We start from the raw sequence: 21,165 nt of genomic DNA on the forward strand, positions 1-21,165 counted from the left end.
CATCTTTACCCTGGTAATGAAGTATCCGGTTCACAAAAAAAAATATATATTATTGGTGTAGTTGCTCGGCCACGTGGCACCAACAGTGTTTCAGCTCTTTATTTTTAGATCTTTACAAATACAATAACATAAGGTCAAAACCATTTGTGTCCCCAATGTCTCTGCCTTTTTCTAGTAAACTTTTTTTCTGTCTCTATCTCTACTTTGGTGATGGCAATCAATAAGAGCTACTTGAAGATGATGACTGAACCGGACGCGGCCGATTTGATCAACAACGATTTCAAAGAGCTCGGTGCTGCTGTTAAGAAGCTTGCCAGCCATGTCGTCCCCCTCGGCAGCTTGGGATATGGAACTTCTTTTCTCAAATGGGTTGCTTCTTTTGCTGCAATGTATGTCATCTTTCTCCTTGTTTTGGATTGGATGCTATGTTTTATGGTTTGTTTTGGCGTTATCATAATTCACGGTAACCAATATGTTTCTGGGTAATTGTGAGTTATTGGAGATGTAGGGTTTCCAAATCCTATATTGAACCCTTTTTTTTTTCTTTTTGGTTTTCAATAATTTAGATCTCTTTCTTTCTTTCTTTTTTTTTTTCTTTTTTTTTTTTCCGTTATTTCACCAATTTTATGTTCATTTTTTCATGTTAATTTAGTTTGTTCTGTATTTTGTTAAATGTTCTTTGTGTGACATTTTAATTTTGCTTGTACTAATTTGAGAAAATAAACATACGCTTAACTATTTGTTTATGTGCTTACTGTAGCTATCCATTTGACACACCTCGACCGAGATCAGGGCATGTTGGCCGTCACGTGGAAGTGACGTAACCATGTGCACAGTGCGGAAGCTAATAAATAAAAATAAAAGTACGAATAAATAAAAACTAGCTATACACAAAGTAATAACATACATGTGCAAGCGTAAGTGTGAAAACAAAGTTTAGAGCACGGAATACCTAATGCAGTCCGGGAGAAACAACACTACAAAAACACACCCAAAGATGGTCCTACACTGGCGATAATCTGTCAGATATGCCGGGAAAATCCTCTGCGGAGCCACCAAAAGCGCTAGCCAAACTAGAACCTGGAGGGGCGCAAAACAAAAAACGTGAGTGGGCAAAAACAAAGCTTTTCAAAAACCATTTCATAAACAAAGTTCTAACCCCTCGCCGTAAAACCTGTATACTTCCCAGAAAAAAAATAGAATATACGTATATATAAATCATACTCGGAAATATGCCATGCCAAATGCCTCAATATAAAATGCAAGTACTCAGGTAATGCCAAACAATGCCATGTAATCTGTCAGCCGGAGTCACCTAACGTGACCTGTACGGCTGAATCTAGAGCTCAAATCTCCATCTCACTAACTATACCTGCACACGAGTCGGAACCACCTAAAGTAGTCTGTACGACAGGGCTGGGTGTATAATAAGTACGCTCAAGTGCTACGATCACGTGAAGGCTGGGCGAATAATCGCGGGTCACCTACAAGTCGGAACCACCTAAAGTGGTCTGTACGACAGGACTGTGCACCTAACTTGGATCCAAGATGAGCGTGTGGTGCGGGAGGTGAACATCACGTGAAGGACTGTGCCCAACTCTGGGCGGGAGCACTAACACTGGGGGTACAGGTTATGAGCTCTTTATGCATCTCAAATCACGACTAAACATAAACATAAACCATAACTTACCTGGCACTTACCTGTGCGTCCGCAGCACCAACATACATATATATATATATATATATATGCTACTAATAATGCATAAACAAACGGCAAACATAATGCATGGCATATAAACGTATAAACGTTTCAATCCACTTTTCGGGAAAAACATAAGTATAAAGGTATATACGGAAAACCAAAAGCCCACTCACTGATATGTAGAAGGGTCGTAACCCCCTTGCCTCGAGTGACCGTGCTCGTCCTCGGGATAGGTCTCACCTATATGCGAAACAACTATAAAAACGTTAATTTTAAAGCACATAACCAACCATACGAAATAACTTCTCATACAAAGCTCAAATGGGGTGTATGAATACACCAACGTGACCTACTCAACCTCAGGAACATCCCCATATTTTTAGAAAAAATTTCCGACGCCGCACGCGCCTCCACGCGCAAGCACGTGCCTGGCACACTGACAGCGTCAATTAACGCCGTCAGGAATATTTCATTAAATCTAACTGATGTCGTTAATGCCGTTAGCAATATTCCGTCTAAACTGATGGAATATTCCGTCATCTTCTCCAGCCAAACTCTGGCGCCGTCGCCGGCGCCAGAAAATCGGGAAATTTTTAAAACTTTGTATCTTCTTCGTTTTTCAACCAAATTTCACAAAATTGGTACCAAAATGAAGCTTACAACAAGAGGAACAAATCCATACCACTTTCAAGCACTAAAACCCACGAAATCTCGCCGGGAAAACACCACCAACTCCGGCCAAACTTGTAACTCACGATCCCGACGTCCAAAACCTTCAAACGAACCACCCTGAGCCTTCTAAGGACCTCACCAAGCTTCCTACAAGCTTGAAATTCCCAAAAACACAAGAATTAACGTGTGCATGAACAATGACTAAATCGGGGGATCCCGAGTTTGACGTGAAAACGAAGGTATCCTTACCTGAAAGGGGTATGGTTGAACTCCTAAGGACCTCACGAGCACGAATATGTAATTTGCTTCCTCGATCTATGAAGGTTTCAAGGGTTTTGGGTGTGTCCGTACGAAAAGGATAGGAAAGGGAGAGAGAGAGAGCTCGAGACAGGGCAAAGAGAGAGGGAAGTGAGTGTGGTATGTGTGTGGTCCAAAATCAGCCAAGCAAACCCAAAAACAACCACACAACGAAACAACCATACTAGGGGCAAAACCGTCAATTCACCCCTACAGTACGAAAAGTCCAGGACGGGCTGTCACATATTAATCTTGGATCGAACAAACTAGAAATCGAACATTTTTACAGGGCTATTGATCCTAGGCATGACAATTCTTAACATGACCTGATAACTCGACACGACACGACACGACACGACACGACACGGAATTAACAGGTGTTTAGGTTGACACGATAACGAATCGGGTCGTTATCGAATAACCCAATAAGCACCTGTTAAGATAACGGGTTGGTTCGGGTATACACGTGGGTAACACAATACACGATAAGCAAAATATTAATTTTATAATTTTTATTACACTAAAAAAATATTATAATAATTATATATATTAATTTAACAATTTTATACCCCTAAAAACTATAATAATTACATATATATATTAAATTAAATATTAAAAATTGGTGACAATTGGATCGGCTTAAATATACATACCATTCACTTTCTGAAGTATTATACGTACAAAATAAATAAATTTAAATCTACTTAATATACAACATTGAACTTGATGGGATACAAATTCTATGAAACTAATTTGAATGATCCAACCATCAAACTTGTTTGTATGCATCGAGATCACATCAGCAAAAATTCGAAAAAAACAAACATTCAAAGATCAAGTAATGGGACAAAACTTTTCGACGGTTATCAACGAAAAATCACAATTTAGCGGTTATTTTAACTCCGATTTTGATTGTTTTTTACAGCTACACTCCTTGACCCTATACAAATACAATGAATAAACTCGATCTTCAATTTAAAATATTTACGCTAGTGGATACCACAAAATCTTATGTTATACTTAATGAAAGTATGAATAAACTCTTAAGTGTTAGTGAATCTATTATTTTGATGGGATACTCATTCTACGAAACTAGTTTCAACGATCCAACTGTAAACACGAAAAAAGTTACTGAAACAAGAAACAAGAATACGTGTACAAAATATATTTTTGTGTTAATGATTTTGGGGTTACAATCTCTTTGTAATTTGATCCTCTGATTCTATCTTCGTAGGGTGTGGGTTTGTGGATGAGCTGTTGATCCAAAGGGCCGTCGGGGCTTGGTCTAAGGATGAGCAGTTGATGAACAGATCTTCAAGGGGCGTTGGACTTGATCTTGAAGACTGGGTGTATGGATTTCTTCAAGGGGGCCGTCGGGGCTTGATCTTGAGGGTTGATGGATGAGCGGATCTTCAAGGGCTTTTGGGCCTAATCTTGAAGACTGGGTGTATGGATTTCTTCAAGGGGCCGTCGGGGCTTGATCTTGAGGGTTGATGGATGAGCGGATCTTCAAGGGCTTTTGGGCCTAATCTTGAAGACTGATTGGATGTGTGGATTTGTTGAGGTTGTTAATCCAAAGGGCCGTTGGGGCTTGATCTTAGGACGAACGGATGATGAACACTTTCTTCAAGGGGCCGTCGGGGCTTGATCTTGAGTCGGCGGAAGTTCTTCAAGGGCCGTTGGGGCTTGACCTTGAAGGAGGGTTTGACGAAGAACGAAGAGTGTTTTCTTGATCCTTCGGGATTTTGCTTGAGAGCTTTAGAGTTTCAAGGCTTCAAGGTTTTGGTGTGATGTAAATTCCCTTCTTTCTTTCTCTTCTTCTTCCTCTCAAAATGAATGCCTTGGCTTCCTATTTATAGAATTCCAAAACTTGATTTTTGGATTTAAATAATCAGATGAAATAAATCATTTCTGCCAGGTAATGACACGTGTCCTATTTGATGACTTTTCCAATTTATTTCGATTTTTCGTTGAGTCACACTCTACATGTAAAATTTATGTGACACGTGAGCGTTGAAATTTTAATTATTGGTCAACATTCATTTCATCGAAATTTCGATGTCCACAAATGCCCCCACTTCAAGGCGCGTCGTAGACATATGCTTGTCACGTGTAGAAGATGCGTTTTGAAGTCCCTTAATGTAGATGTCAACCCAAGGGCCGTCGGGGCTTGATCTTGAATTGGGCTGGAAATTTCTTCAAGGGCCATTGATAGGAGCATATTTATGCGACTTAAATGGCTTGTTCTCGTACATTTACGTTATGTTTCTTTAGTTATTTTAGTACTTTAAGCTATTTTCGTGTGTTTGTAGGTCCAAAGGGCTAAAGGAGCAAAAAGATGCATTTTGGAGACTTTTGGAGCACTTTTGGGCTAAGGACGGATAGCTTATGCTTGAAGCCAAAGTGTTGGACGAAATTGAAGACCTAATTGGAGCCAAAGTGTTGGAACCTTGTTCTCTTTAGTTTTAGGACATTTAAACCTTTCCTAATCCCAATCATGCCATGCATAACACACATCCATTCTAACACATTGTCATTGCACATGCATTTCCTTCATTAGTTAACCCACATGCACTTATCACTTATCATCACCACATATCATATCACTTAATCACTTATCACTTATCATCACCACTTAACCACTTATCATATCATAACCACATATCATATCACTTATCACTTATCACTTAACATAACATCCACCCACTTCACCTACAACATCCACCTACTTCACCTACAACATCCACTTCACCTACAACATCCACCTACTTCACCTACAACATCCACCTACTTCACCTACAAATGACATAGCCATATGTTCCCTCCACTACTCCTATAAATACCCTTGCATTCATTCATTCAAAAACATCTCATTTTCATACACAACACACCACAAACACTTCCATTCCTTCTCTTTGCCGTGAGTCCCCTTAGAATCCAAAACCATCTTTTCCATTCCACACTTCCATCCCCCAAACCAATTATCCCTAGACCTTATGCTACAATAAAGAGGAAGAGAAGAGAGCCTAAACGTTCATACAATTCAAATTTGAGTTGTTGGAATGTTTAGGCGTTTCTTTGATTTCAATGTTTAATTTCAATTCTCTTTGTTTTGTATGAGGAACTAAACCCCCCTTTAGCTAGGGGGTGATTCGAAATTATGTTTATGTTTGTAATATGATTTGATTACTTTTAATTACGTTTCATAAATTGTGAATTCAATTTGTTTAACTGTTTGATTGATAACCTATTTATGTATGTTTATTAAGAATGAACGCTTAATTTTCATGCATGAATTTGACGCTAGAATATAAGTGAGTTTCACATAATAGTTATGAACTTATATTCACAAGTAGTGGAGGTTGCTTATAAACAATCGCGTTAAACAAATTCTTGGCATAAGTTTCATGCAATCATAGTAACGAATGCCTCGTCAACACTTATAGTTTTCATGATGCTTAATGATTCTTGCTTGTTTCTCTATTATGCAATTCATGTAGGGAACTTGTGAGGAATGCTTTGGGTTGTCGTATGCAATCATCCAATTCATTAACTTAAGGAAAACTTGACGGTTAATTTAAGCGGACCTAATTAACCCGGGGTGTTGAGAATTCATGGTTTGTTGAAATGCAATTGGAAATCATTTTATTATGCAAGTGTAACATATATGGAGATGAACCCCTTAGCTAGCCATACCATCCATTCATTTCCGTCAATTTCATATTTACAATTTGTTTTCTTTACAATCTATCCATTTTAGTTTAAATTCGTCCAAATCCAATTCCCCCCTATTTCGTTGAAGTCTTAGTCTTAATCTTTCTTATTTTTAGTTTTGCTTTCTTCGAGCATTAAATAGTGTTTTATATTGTGTTTTTATGTTTTTAAGTCAATTTAGAAGGTTTTAGCAAGCCCTCCTAATCCCCGGTCTAGAACGATCCCTACTTGCACTTATACTACAAATCGTCAAAAAGAGGGTTTAATTTGTGTGCGCATAAATTTCGCATCAGCCATCGAGGCTTGATCTTGAGTTCGACTGGAAGATTTTCTGGTTTCCCCCAATCGTTGATTTTCCACAGGCTTAACCTTGAACTGGGCTGGAGATTTCTTCAAGGGCCATCGAGGCTTGATCTTGAGTTCGACTGGAAGATTTTCTGGTTTCCTCCAATCATTGATTTTCCTTTGTGCTACTCTTGAACTGGGCAGCAGGATTCTTTTGGTCTCCCCCGAAGGTCTGAGCTTACTCCTTTTATCTGTTTCTTTGTTCAATCTCTCCAATTCGTATTGAAGAGGGTTAGAGGATAGCTCAGCATATGCAGTTGTTGCTTGTCTCCACATGCCTCAATGTATCATTTTCACTTGCCTTACTTGCTCCCCTTTGCAGAAGTGGTCCCTTCTCTGGAAGTGTATCAACCGTTGAAGATGACTACTCGAGAGCAACGCTAGGTAAGCAACCAGGGAATAGATTCCAGGCAGTCGGCTCCAGATCGGAAGACTGACTCCAAGTGCCGGCTGATTACTTCTTTCACTTTGCCATGCGAGTAAGAACAAGGACAAAGGAAAAGACAGGGAAAAAGCATGATATGAGATACCTTTGCTTTCAAAGAAGCAGCGAATGAATCAGCACATATATTTGTTGTGCTTGTCTCCACATGCTTCGTTGTATCATTTTCACTTGCCTTACTTGCTCCCTTTGCAGAAGTGGTATTTCCTTATGCAGGTTTGGCATCTTCTCTTGTAGTATTTGTCCTCTGATGCAGGAGTTGAATGCAAACCTTGCATTTGAATGGACCATCACTTCTTGGTGGCAGCGCAGGTTTGAGTGGAAGTTCCGACATATTGCTTTCTTTGTCCTTATCCTGGCAGGTGAGAACAAGGGCAAAGGAAAAGACAGGGAAAAAGCATGATATAAGATACCTTTGCTTTCGCCCTTGATGATATGAGATACCTTTGCTTTGGAAGAAGCGGCGAATGAATCAGCACATGTATTTGTTGTGCTTGTCTCCACATGCTTCGATCTACCGTTTCCTCCTGGCTCATCTGTACTCCATGTATCTGGTATCTTCTTTGGGGAAGAAGAAAAAATTGAGTATTTCGAGAGGCTTTGCTGGGAGTGCGCCCTCAGAGGTGAGGAAGAGTTGGGCATTTTCTTCAGGTCTGCCTTGCCATAAGAGATGAAGGTCGACGTATATAGGGATTTCTTAATAGCAAGTGGACGTCTCTTCGATATCTGAACGACGCCTCTTCGATTTCTGAACGAGCGCCACTTTTGACAAAGTTGCACGCGTTTTCTGAAAAGCAGAGAAAGCGTCGCCGAACTTTGCGCTTGTCGGCTAAAGACGTGTAGTTGCGATGATGGCCTCCACGTGTTTTCGACTTTGTCAGATATCTTTTGACAAAGTTGAACGGTGATGCGAGATTTACTTGACACTCAAATTAAACCCTCGTTTGACAATTGTAGTAGAATGGATAAGTGAGGGATCGTTCTAGACCGGGGATTAGGAGGGCTTGCTAAAACCTTCTAAATTGACTTAAAAACATAAAAACTAAATTAAAATACTCTTAACAAGACTACTATGACTCAGAATGGCTTTAAAACTAACTTTTAAAACACTAAGACAAACTAAAAGACTCAAAACAAGTTCAAAAGACTCCAAATACTTAAAAACATAAAATAAGACAAATCAAATGATTAAGACTTAACAAAATAGAGGGGGGAATTGTGTTTGGACGATATTAAATTAAACGGACAGATTATAATTTAAAACAGATAGTAAAGATGAATGTGATAAAAATATGGATGATGGAATAGCCAAGGGGTTCTTCTCCACACATGTTACACTTGCATACAAAATTGATTCTCAGTTGGTCTTTCGATAAGTTGTGAAACTCAATGCTCCAAGTTAATTAGATCCGCTTAGATTAACTTTCAGATTTCCCTAAATTCGTTGGATTGAATGGAATACGCATTACAACCAAATTATTCTTAATCAAAGTCCCTAACTATGGAATACGCATGATAGAGACATTCAACAAAGATCATTAAGTTCAATGAAAATTATAAGTGTTGACGAGGCATTCGTTACTATGGAATACGCATGAAACTTATGCCAAGAATTCGTTTAACGCGATTGTTTATAAGCAACCTCCACTACTTGTGAATATAAGTTCGTAACGTTTAGATGAAGCTCACTTATATTCTAGCGTCATATTCATGCATGAAAATTAAGCTTGCAATCTCAATGAACATACATAAATAAGTTATCAATCAAACAGTTAAACGAATTGAATCCACAACTTATGAAATTCCAACCAAAAGTAATCAATTCATATTGCAAATATAAACATAGTTTCGAATCACCCCCTAACTAAAGGGGGTTTAGTTCCTCATAACTTTGAAATAAAAGAAACCCCTAAACATTCCAACAACTCAAACTTGAATTGTATGAACGTTTAGGCACTCTTCTCTTCCATTCTCATACGTACAAAACAAAGAGAATTAAATTTAAACTTTGAAATCAAAGAAACACCTAAAAATTCCAACAACTCAAACTTGAATTGTATGAACGTTTAGGCACTCTTTTCTTCCTCGTTGTTGTAGCACAAGGTCTAAGTGAGCTTTGGGGATTATGTGAAGTGTTTTGGAGGGATGGGAAGTGGTTGGATAGTGGCTGCAATGGAGGAGAAAAACTGCACAGAAATGGAAGGGGATTTGCGGCACAAGGGTTGTGTTTGTGTTGTGTGAAGTGTATGAAAATGAGATCCTCTTAAATGAATGAATGCAAGGGTATTTATAGGAGGAGTGGAGGTGTAAATGGCTGTTTGTTTAATGTGTTTGTGTGGAGGAATGATGAGAAAACAGCTAGGACACATGTGAAAATCTGGAAAGCAAATGGAGTGCACGGCATTGATGTTGGAATTGCATGTGTGTGCTGAAAATAGTGTGTGTATGCATGTGTTTGGGAAGCTTTCTTGCTCATTTTCTGGATGCAATGATGAAGATATTAATAATTAATGCATGTAGGTGGCTGAAATGATGAAGAATGAGTGGTGGAAATGAAAGGGAAAGCTAGAAAAGCATGTGAAGATGCTGGAATTTCAAAGGGAACTCACGGCATTGAAGGTTTTGGTGCATGTGTTGGCTGTTTTGTGTTGTGAATTATGATGAATGCATGTGAGTTAAAGAGGGAGAATGTGGTGAAATGATGAAGTAGGAAGGTGGAAATGCATGTGAGATGTTTTGGAAAGGAAATGGGAACCCACGGCATTGAAGTTGTTTTGTTGATGTGTGAATGCATGTGACTTGTTTGTGGAATAAAGAATGAATGGTGGAAATGTGAGTGAATGATGTGCATGTGTGAGAATGCATGTGGAATTAAGAGGAGTATGGAAGTGAAATAAATGAATGATATGTTAAGTGATAAGTGAATGATATGTGGTGAGTGATAAGTGAATGGTTTGATAAGTGATAAATGAACTAGTTTAAAGGGCTAGGGTTTAAGTACATAGAATGGGCCTAAAATAGGTTGGTTTGTATGGCATAATGTGTTTGATTGGGCTAGAGGTTTTCCATGGCTCAAAGGATTTGTTTGATTGGGCTAGGCCCTTTGTTTGATGTCCCCAAAGAGCATACAAGGCTTCAATTTCGTCCATCCTCTTTGCTCCATGATTAAGCTATCCAATTCATGCACAAAAATGCTCCAAATAGCCTCAAAATGCACTTTCTTGCTCCCTAAGCCCTTAGAGCCTGAAAACACACAAAAGAAGCATAAAGGACTAAAATAACTAGAGAAACATAACGTAAATGCACGAGAACAAGCCATTTAAGTCGCATGAATATGCTCCTATCAAACTCCCCCACACTTATCTTTTGCTAGTCCTCGAGCAAAACAGAATAAAAACAAATAAACAAAACGACACTAAACACGTAAAACACAGCCTACACCTTCCAACAATCATTTCAGGGATTTCCAATGCACATGACAAGTTAAAAATCATTATTCCCACAGAATTTAGCCATCTTTACCCTTAAGTACATTCTTAATCATAGTTACCACATACTAGTTCGCAATTAAGCATTTAAAACCATGTTTTGAATGTAGTAACTTGCCTTAGAGAATTTGCTCAATTCCTTTCAAGATATGCACTCAATTTTTACTCAGATTTTCTAACTACACACCCTAATCTAGTCATATGTCAGAAGATTGATGTAAACATGAAAACGACACTCACATATATGTATCACAAAGAACGCAATTTCTGGAGTTAATAATCAAGTTTAGATATTATCTCATGAATGGAATGCTACTACTTAGACGCGAGAACCAGTGACACCATATGCTCATACCAAGTTCAAATTCCACAAATTGAAACACATAACACTCAAGATTGAAGTCACGGGTTGTAATGGGGCTTGGGGCGTGTGGATAACAACGAAGGGATATGGAAAACAAAGGTTCTTAAAGAAATAGTGAGCAAGGCAATTGAATCAACTTAGAATTCACTTTTGAATGCAAACTCAACTTTGGAACAAAAAGGGAGACAATTTAGGGCCAGAATTGGTGTTTTGAGCCCTTTCTTCAATCACTCAATTTTTTTTTTTTTTTTTTTTTTTTTTTTTTGAAACTCAAAACATACTTAAGAACAAGCATTCCTTCCCCCACACTTATTTTCTTGCATAATGTAACTCAAAAGGAATTTATTTAAGTCATGCTCACTATCTTTTAAGAACAAGGGTAAGGACGGTCATATTCTAGGTTAGGTGAAGATAAAGTGGGTTAACAAAGAACATGGGTTAACATGGCTCAACGGGGGTAAAACTTACAACATATACGAAATATGGGAAGCGAGGCTATTTGGCTATGGTGGCAACTACACAACTTCATCTTGATATATGTTATGCAAATCAATAACATGCTTTGAATGAAATGGGCATGAGTTCTAGCATTTGGAACTATATGATGAAACGCCTTCTAAGTAGTAACCAAGCAAAGAATAATGAGATCATGCAACGATTTTAGAAAACAAGAAATCACAGATTATACTCTCCAAAGAACGTTATAGGCTCAAGTCTCTCAGGGTTGTAGCATTTGTTTGAGTTCCTTCCTTCAGGCATGTTACAAAAACTAAATTTTCTTTTATGATTGCATGTGAAGTCATACATTATAACCATAACCAAGCATATACCAAGAGTAAATCAAACTTTTCTCTATGTTTATAACTCTTTTTAACAGTCATGCAATTACAAACCAAATCCTTATCATTGTGTTGGAAGGTATCCTAAGACACAAACACACACACAAAAACAACTTTAAAACAACTCTTTTTGGGTTTTTCAAAACAATTTTTCAAATTTTTATGGGATTTTCGAATTTTTAAGACAAAACACACTAAAACAGTTTTAAAACAGTGAGAAACAACATGTGAAGTGATAGGTGATAAAATCCAACGAATTTGCATCAAATATACTTAGTTACCCCCCCCACACTTAAATCAAACATTGTCCTCAATGTTTTAAGCATAGATTCACACAAAGCATAAGTAAATACACAAAAAGCACTTAAACATACTAAACATGGCATAATGTAATTAACAAAGAGAAGAGTTTAGAGACGCAAATCTGGTTATAGAGTGTAAATTCCATCTTCTCCTTGGTAATTGGATTGAGGCTTTGATCTTTGTGATTCCACAGGCTTACTCTTGAACTGGTTTCTGCCCATCGTTGATTTTCCTTTGTGCTACTTCTTGAACTAGGCAGCAGGAATCTTTTGGTCTCCTCCACTTGTTGATTTTCCTTTGTGCTACTGGGCTGGAGGATTCTTTTGGTCTTCCCCGAAGGTCTGAGCTTACCCCTTTGGTCTGTTTCTTTGTTCAATCTTTCCAATTCGTATTGAAAAGGGTTGGAGGATAACTCAGCCTATGTTTGTCTCCACATGCTTCAATGTATCATTTTCACTTGCCTTACTCGCTCCCCTTTGCAGAAGTGGTCCCTTCTCCGGAAGTGTATCAACCGTTGAAGATGACTACTCGAGAGCAACGCTAGGTAAGCAATCAGGAATAGATTCCAGGCAGTTGGCTCCAGATCGGAAGACTGACTCCAAGTGCCGGCTGATTGCTTCTTTTACTTTGCCATGCGAGTAAGAACAAGGACAAAGAAAAAGACAGGGAAAGAGCATGATATGAGATACTTTTGCTTTTGACCTTGATGATATGAGATACCTTTGCTTTTGAAGAAGCGGTGAATGAATCAGCACATGTATTTGTTGTGCTGTTTCCTCCTGGGTCATCTGTACTCCAGGCATCTGGTATCATCTTTGGGGAAGAAGAAAGAATTGAGTATTTCGAAAGGCTTTGCTGGGAGTGCGCCCTCAGAGGTGAGGGAGAGTTGGGCATTTTCTTCAGGTTTGCCCTGCCATAAAAGACGAAGGTCGACATATATAGAGATAATATCAAGTGGTGGTACTTTTTATCTTTGTCAACAAACGTTTTGATCCCGCAAATCCGGCTTTTTGAAATAATGGAGCCTCTTCGATCTCTGAACACGCCTCTTCGATTTCTGAGCAGGCGCCCCTTCGCTTTCTGAACGACACGTGGTAGTGCAGATGCGGCTGCTTTTGACAAAGCTGCACGCGTCTTCTGAAAAGCTGAGAAAGCGTCGCCGAACTTTGCGCTTGTCGGCTAAAGATGTGTAGTTGCGATGATGGCCTCCACGTGTTGTCTGAAAAGAAGAACTCTTTTGACAAAGTTGAACACGTCTTCTGAAAAGCTGAGAAAGCGTTGCCTAAATTACGCCGGAAATTCCGGCTTTTTGAATCGGTGGACGCGTCGCCTTGGCTTCTTATTGAGGTATCGATCACCGCCACAAACACACTCTGAAGATTTCCCATTCTTGAAAATCGTCTCTGGCCCTTCGAAATTTAACTCCATCCACCCATTCTCTTTGAACACTTTTGAAAAAAATGGCAAACTCATCGAACCTTAGCTTAGATTTGAGTCTCAGCAGCGATCCGGTTGCGCCCCGTTAAGGTAATGTATGGCGCCCTTCTTTTTTTTCTTCTAACGGTCCTCTTTCAGGTGAAGACTCTGTGATGCAGGACGCCACAACAGCTAGAATAGTAGCTAGGAACCTCCTCACTCCGAAAGATAGTAGGCTGCTGTCAGGACGGTCCGATGAGTTGGCCGTTCAAGAGTCCCTCGCACTTAGTGTTCAGTGTGCGAGTTCTGTGTCCAACATGGGCCAACGCCTGCTTGCCCGCTCCCGTCAGGTGGAATCATTGATGGCAGAGGTGGAAAGTCTCAAGCAGGAGATCCAGCAGCTGAAGTATGAGAATAGAAGTTTGCACGTGCTTGCAAAAAACTATTCGACGGGCATGAAGAGGAAGCTTGATGAGCTGCAAGAGTCTGAAGGTCGGATTCACAGTGACCGTCAAAGGTTTTCGTCTTTCCTCCAGAGGCACCTTTTTCCTGGCTCATCCAGCGCTTGGCCAAGTATTGAGGCCTGGAATGCTCTATCTTCGATGTCTCCCGCTCCGATGCCTTCTGCTCCTATGCCTTCTGTTCCTACGCCTTCCGCTCCGATGCCTTCTGTTCCTACGCCTTCCGCTTCAAGAGTAAAGCCACGTAGTGGGGCCTCAAGCAAACAACCTTTGTGAAGCACCATCTTTCTTTGTTTAGCAGTGCCTATCAATAAATCAAACATTTTCTCAATGTTACAATCATAGACTCACACAATTAATAAACAAACAAACAATAACAACTAAACAACCTAACAAGGCAGAAACGAAATAGCAACAAAGAGAAGAGTTTTTTTTTTTTTTTTTTTTTTTTTTTTTTTTTTTTTTTTTTTTTAGGAATCTGGATTTGGAGTGCTTTCTAAGTCTTCCTTTGTTGAATGCATGGGTTGCCTCCCAAGTAGCGCTTGCTTTTACGTCTTTCAGCCGGACGGTACCTCCGTTTAAGCTTGACTAGGTTCCACGGCATGGAGAGGTACCTCCTCCACGACATGCTCCTCAAACATCTCGTAATAGGGCTTCAATCGATGCCCATTCACTTTGAATTCTTGCTGCGTCCTTGAACTTTTGATTTGCACTGCACCATGAGGGAAAACATTAGTAACAACAAACGGGCCAATCCATTTAGAACGCAACTTACCAGGAAACAAACGTAGGCGAGAGTTGAAAAGTAACACTTTCTGCCCAACTGTGAAGGTCTTGGTTCGAATCATTTTATCATGGAATGCTTTGGTCTTGGCTTTGTACATCCGGGCATTCTCATAGGCTTCATTCTGAATCTCCTCAAGTTCATTCAATTGGAGCTTCCTATGAACTCCCGCTGCATCTATGTCCATGTTGAAAGTCTTCACGGCCCAATGTGCCTTGTGCTCTAACTCTACGGGCAAATGACATGGCTTACCATAGACGAGCCGAAAAGGTGACATCCCGATGGGTGTTTTGTATGCCGTACGATATGCCCACAGTGCATCATCTAAACGTAAGCTCCAATCCCTCCTTGTTGGTCCAACGGTCTTCTCCAAAATTTGTTTGATTTCTCGGTTAGACACCTCGGCTTGGCCATTTGTTTGAGGATGGTAAGGTGTGGAGACCTTATGGTTGACATGGTACTTTCTTAGCAACGCCTCAATGGTCCGATTGCAAAAGTGAGACCCTCCATCACTTATGATTACTCTCGGCATTCCAAACCTAGCAAAAATGTTAGATTTCACGAAATCTGCAACCACCTTAGAATCGTTAGTACGGGTGGCTTTTGCTTCCACCCATTTAGAAACATAATCAACGGCTAGCAAGATATAAGTGAAACCATAAGATGGAGGGAAAGGGCCCATGAAATCAATGCCCCAAACATCAAAAATTTCAACATTAAAGACAGGGGTTTGCGGCATTTGGTCCTTGGTACCTATGTTACCCATTCGTTGGCAACGATCACAAGACATACAAAAGGTTCTAGCATCCCTAAATATAGTCGGCCAATAAAAACCACACTCTAGAACCTTGAGGGCAGTGCGTTGTGTGCCAAAATGACCACCACATGCATATGTGTGACAAAAGCTTAGAATTGAGTGAAATTCAGAATCATGCACACATCTACGTACAATTTGATCTGAGCAATACTTCCACAAATAAGGGTCATCCCAAACATAGAAACGTGCATCATTTTTAAGCTTATCACGTTGGTGCTTGTTTACTTCATTTGGAATTTGTTTAGCCACCAAGTAATTCACTAAATCTGCATACCATGGTTCACTTACCTCAATGGATAGCAGCTGCTCATCGGGAAAAGTTTCAGGGATAGGTACGGCATGTTCATGCTCCTCGTGGATCATTCGGCTTAAATGGTCAGCCACTACATTCTCGCTTCCTTTCTTATCCCGGATTTCAATATCAAATTCTTGAAGAAGAAGAATCCAACGGATAAGCCTCGGCTTTGCTTCCTTTTTCGTGATCAAGTACCTCAAAGCTGTATGATCAGAATAAACGATTACTTTAGTACCAATTAAATATGAACGGAATTTATCTAAAGCAAAAACCACAGCTAGAAGTTCTTTTTCCGTCGTGGAGTAGTTCAATTGGGCATCATTGAGAGTCCGAGAGGCATAGTATATGACATGCGGCCGCTTGTCTCTTCTTTGTCCTAGAACAGCTCCTAATGCATAGTCGGATGCATCGCACATGAGCTCGAACGGAAGGCTCCAATCTGGAGGTACAATAATGGGGGCCGAGACTAGCTTCTCCTTGAGTTGGTTAAATGCCGAATTACACTCTTCATCAAACTTGAATGGCACATCTTTTTGAAGCAATCGGCAAAGAGGGTTGGACATCTTGGAGAAGTCCTTGATAAAACGCCTATAGAACCCTGCATGGCCAAGAAACGAACGTACCTCTCTAACCGAAGTAGGAGAGGGTAAGTGACGTACAAGGTCTATTTTCGATTTATCTACTTCAATTCCTTTTTCTGAAACAATATGTCCTAAAACTATACCTTGTTTCACCATAAAGTGACATTTCTCCCAATTCAAGACAAGGTTAGTTTCAACACATCGTTTCAAAATTAAGGTTAGATTATCCAAGCAATTATCAAATGAACTCCCAAACACACTAAAATCATCCATGAAAACCTCAATGATCTTTTCAACAAAATCGGAAAATATACTTACCATACACCTTTGGAAAGTGGCTGGAGCGTTGCATAAGCCAAATGGCATGCGACGATAAGCAAATGTTCCAAAGGGACATGTGAATGTGGTCTTCTCTTGATCATCCGGGGCTATCACAATTTGGTTATATCCAGAGTATCCATCAAGAAAACAGTAAAAGGCATGACCGGCTAACCTTTCGAGCATCTGGTCGATGAATGGCAAAGGAAAGTGATCTTTCCTAGTCATGGCATTTAGCTTCCGGTAATCGATACATACTTGCCATCCAGTCTAAATGCGTGTAGGTACGAGCTCATTCTCATCATTCTTGATAACAGTTACTCCGGACTTCTTGGGAACGACTTGAACTGGAGAGACCCAGCGGCTATCGGAGATAGGGTAGATCACTCCGCAATCGAAAAGCTTGATTATTTCCTTCTTCACCACTTCCATCATCGGAGGGTTGAGACGGCGTTGAGCCTCTCGAGTTGGTTTAGCCCCCTCCTCAAGAAGTATACGGTGCATGCATGTGGTAGGGCTTATTCCTTTAATGTCGGCCAAAGTCCACCCTATGGCCGTTTTGTGCTCTCGCAGCACCCTCACAAGCTTCTCCTCCTCCATTGCCGTGAGACTTGATGAAATGATGACGGGCAATGTTTCGCCTTTTCCCAAAAACACATACTTCAAATGGTCCGGCAACGGCTTAAGTTCAAGCGATGGTGCCTGAAGAACAGAAGGTAGCATCTTAGTGGAAACTGAATTTGAAAGTGAGAGTGGAACCTTACCATATTGTTGTGGCAATGACTCAAGAGCTGCCACAACCTCAATTATTTCTTCACTAGAACCCATTCCAAAGAATTCCTCCTCCTTGCCGTGGCTTTGCATTGGCCCAAATCCTTCATTTTTGCGCTCTATGGCCTTAGTGATGGTTGTTTCCAGGGCGTCCTCGTTCAATTCTTCAAGGTATACCTGCGCCAAAGAATCGATAACATCAATGGAAAAACAAGAATGGTCATCAACGGGATATCTCATAGTTTCAGAAATATTAAAATCAATCACTTCCCCATCGAATTCCATTGTCAAGGTGCCTTTGTATACATCAATCTTCGTTCTGGCCGTCTTCATGAATGGCCTACCAAGGAGAATCGGCAAAGATGTAGAATGGGCTGAATCCTCCATGTCTAGGACGTAGAAATCAGCCGGAAAAATTAAATGGTTCACCTGCACAAGCACATCTTCCAAAACTCCTTTTGGATACGCGTTAGAACGATCGGCCAATTGTATAATTACACCATCTTGTTTTAATTCACCCAAATTCATAGATGCATAAATAGAATAAGGCATGACATTTATGGATGCACCTAAATCAAGCATGGCATGTTCAAAACGATTATGTCCAATCACACAAGGAATCGTGAAACTACCGGGGTCTTTGCACTTGGTAGGCAGTTTACGTTGCAAAACAGCGGACACATTCTCGCTTACCTTCACTAACTCTTTGTTTACCCTTCTTCTCTTTGTATTGCATAGGTCCTTGAGGAATTTAGCATACTTTGGAACCTGTTTGATTGCATCGAGAAGCGGTATGTTCACTTGCACTTTCCGGAACGTTTCAAGAATGTCCTTCTCGCTTTCTTCCTTTTTTTCTTGCATGAACCTGCGAGGAAAAGGTACATTGGGCAGATTAGGACGTGAAGTACATGAATTTGAACTTAAATTACCTGATTTGGCCGAGTTAGGGTGATTGGGGGCCTGCGGCATTGGGTTTTTCACCCTTACCGTGGGTGAGCTAGACACTTCCTCAGGTTGTGTCGTCTCTTCATCTACTTTCTGGGCAGATTTGGGATTGTTTGGCTCGGTACCAACTTCTTTTCCACCCCTTAGGGTGATGGCCTTGGCGGATTCGAATCCTCCCTTTGGATTGACTGTGGTTGAGCTAGGAAGCTTTCCTTGCTCTCTAATCTGTCCAAGGAACTCAGAAATCTGCCCTATTTGTTTCTGCATATCCATCATCTCCTTCTCGTTATTTGCTATCCTGTTGTTTTGATTTTGCAACCCCTGCGAAATAGAGGTTAGTAATTGCATAGCTTGATCACTTTCCAAGGACGTACCTGAATGAGATGATGCCGAAGGTTGTTGGGGTTGTTGGGGTGCATACGGCTTGGAATAAAAACCAGGGGGGTTTGGCCTAAATCCTCCTTGTTGGGCAGCTTGTTGTGGCTCCCTCCATTTGAAGTTTGGATGGTCCCTCCATCCGGCATTGTAAGTGTTCGAGTATGGGTTGTTTTGATTTTGTCCTTGGAAACCAATTGCATTGGCAGATTCCCACCCACCATTCTCGATTAGTTGAGGGCACTTGTCGGATGGATGCCCTTGAATTGAGCACACGCCACAAACTTGGTGTTCTTGTGCTTTTGGACCAATCACAACCTGAGAAACAAGAGAAGTAAGATTAGCAAGTTGTGATTGAATTTCAGAAATAGCACTCACCTCATTTACACTTTGTTGCCGTGGGGCTTCCCTTTGGCCCACTCCTTCATATTGTTGAGCGTTGAGTGCTCGGTTGGCTATGAGAATCTTGGCATCCCTTGGTGTTTTGTCCACCAATGCTCCTCCCGCTGATGCATCAAGCATTTGACGTTCGATAGGAAGGAGGCCCTCATAGAAATATTGAAGGAGAAGTTCCTCCTTCATTTGATGTTGAGGACATGAAGCTACAAGGCCCTTGAAGCGCTCATAATAAGCCGGGAATGTCTCACCATGATTCTGTTGAATACCACTAATTTTCTTCCGTAGGAGAATCACTCTCGAAGTAGGGAAGAATTTCTCCAAGAAAGCACGCTTCATACTCTCCCACGAAGTCACAGTTCCCGGGGCTAGTTCGTAGAGCCAATCTTTGGCCTTGTCCATAAGTGAAAATGGAAAGGCCTTCATCTTCAATATACTCCCATCCATGGCTTGTCTATGGAAGACCCCAACAAACACTTGAAGGAGTTCGAGGTGGTTTGTTCGAGCATGACCCCCGCCAATGTTTGATGCGAGATTTACTTGACACTCAAATTAAACCCTCGTTTGACAATTGTAGTAGAATGGATAAGTGAGGGATCGTTCTAGACCGGGGATTAGGAGGGCTTGCTAAAACCTTCTAAATTGACTTAAAAACATAAAAACTAAATTAAAATACTCTTAACAAGACTACTATGACTCAGAATGGCTTTAAAACTAACTTTTAAAACACTAAGACAAACTAAAAGGCTCAAAACAAGTTCAAAAGACTCCAAATACTTAAAAACATAAAATAAGACAAATCAAATGATTAAGACTTAACAAAATAGAGGGGCGAATTGTGTTTGGACGATATTAAATTAAACGGACAGATTATAATTTAAAACAGATAGTAAAGATGAATGTGATAAAAATATGGATGATGGAATAGCCAAGGGGTTCTTCTCCACACATGTTACACTTGCATACAAAATTGATTCTCAGTTGGTCTTTCGATAAGTTGTGAAACTCAATGCTCCAAGTTAATTAGATCCACTTAGATTAACTTTCAGATTTCCCTAAATTCGTTGGATTGAATGGAATACGCATTACAACCAAATTATTCTTAATCAAAGTCCCTAACTATGGAATACGCATGATAGAGACATTCAACAAAGATCCTTAAGTTCAATGAAAATTATAATTGTTGACGAGGCATTCGTTATTATGGAATACGCATGAAACTTATGCCAAGAATTCGTTTAACGCGATTGTTTATAAGCAACCTCCACTACTTGTGAATATAAGTTCGTAACGTTTAGATGAAGCTCACTTATATTCTAGCGTCATATTCATGCATGAAAATTAAGCTTGCAATCTCAATGAACATACATAAATAAGTTATCAATCAAACAGTTAAACGAATTGAATCCACAACTTATGAAATTCCAACCAAAAGTAATCAATTCATATTGCAAATATAAACATAGTTTCGAATCACCCCCTAGCTAAAGGGGGTTTAGTTCCTCATAACTTTGAAATCAAAGAAACCCCTAAACATTCCAACAACTCAAACTTGAATTGTATGAACGTTTAGGCACTCTTCTCTTCCATTCTCATACGTACAAAACAAAGAGAATTAAATTTAAACTTTGAAATCAAAGAAACACCTAAAAATTCCAACAACTCAAACTTGAATTGTATGAACGTTTAGGCACTCTTTTCTTCCTCGTTGTTGTAGCACAAGGTCTAAGTGAGCTTTGGGGATTATGTGAAGTGTTTTGGAGGGATGGGAAGTGGTTGGATAGTGGCTGCAATGGAGGAGAAAAACTGCACAGAAATGGAAGGGGATTTGCGGCACAAG

The 21,165-nt window shown here is 40.0% G+C and overlaps 1 pseudogene across 1 annotated transcript in view; it reads left to right on the plus strand.

Moving 5' to 3' along the window:
* Positions 1-210: 210 nt before the first annotated feature.
* Positions 211-21,165, plus strand: part of LOC137726138 (cold-regulated 413 plasma membrane protein 4-like) — a 38,960-nt pseudogene continuing 18,005 nt past the window's right edge. The window contains exons 1-2 of the transcript XR_015962157.1: positions 211-389; positions 2,902-2,964. The product of XR_015962157.1 is annotated as a cold-regulated 413 plasma membrane protein 4-like (transcript). The remainder of the gene's footprint in view (positions 390-2,901; positions 2,965-21,165) is intronic.

Source organism: Pyrus communis, chromosome 5, assembly GCF_041283825.1.
Source record: "Pyrus communis isolate YQ-2024b chromosome 5, ASM4128382v1, whole genome shotgun sequence".
In the NCBI taxonomy this organism is placed as follows: domain Eukaryota; kingdom Viridiplantae; phylum Streptophyta; class Magnoliopsida; order Rosales; family Rosaceae; genus Pyrus; species Pyrus communis.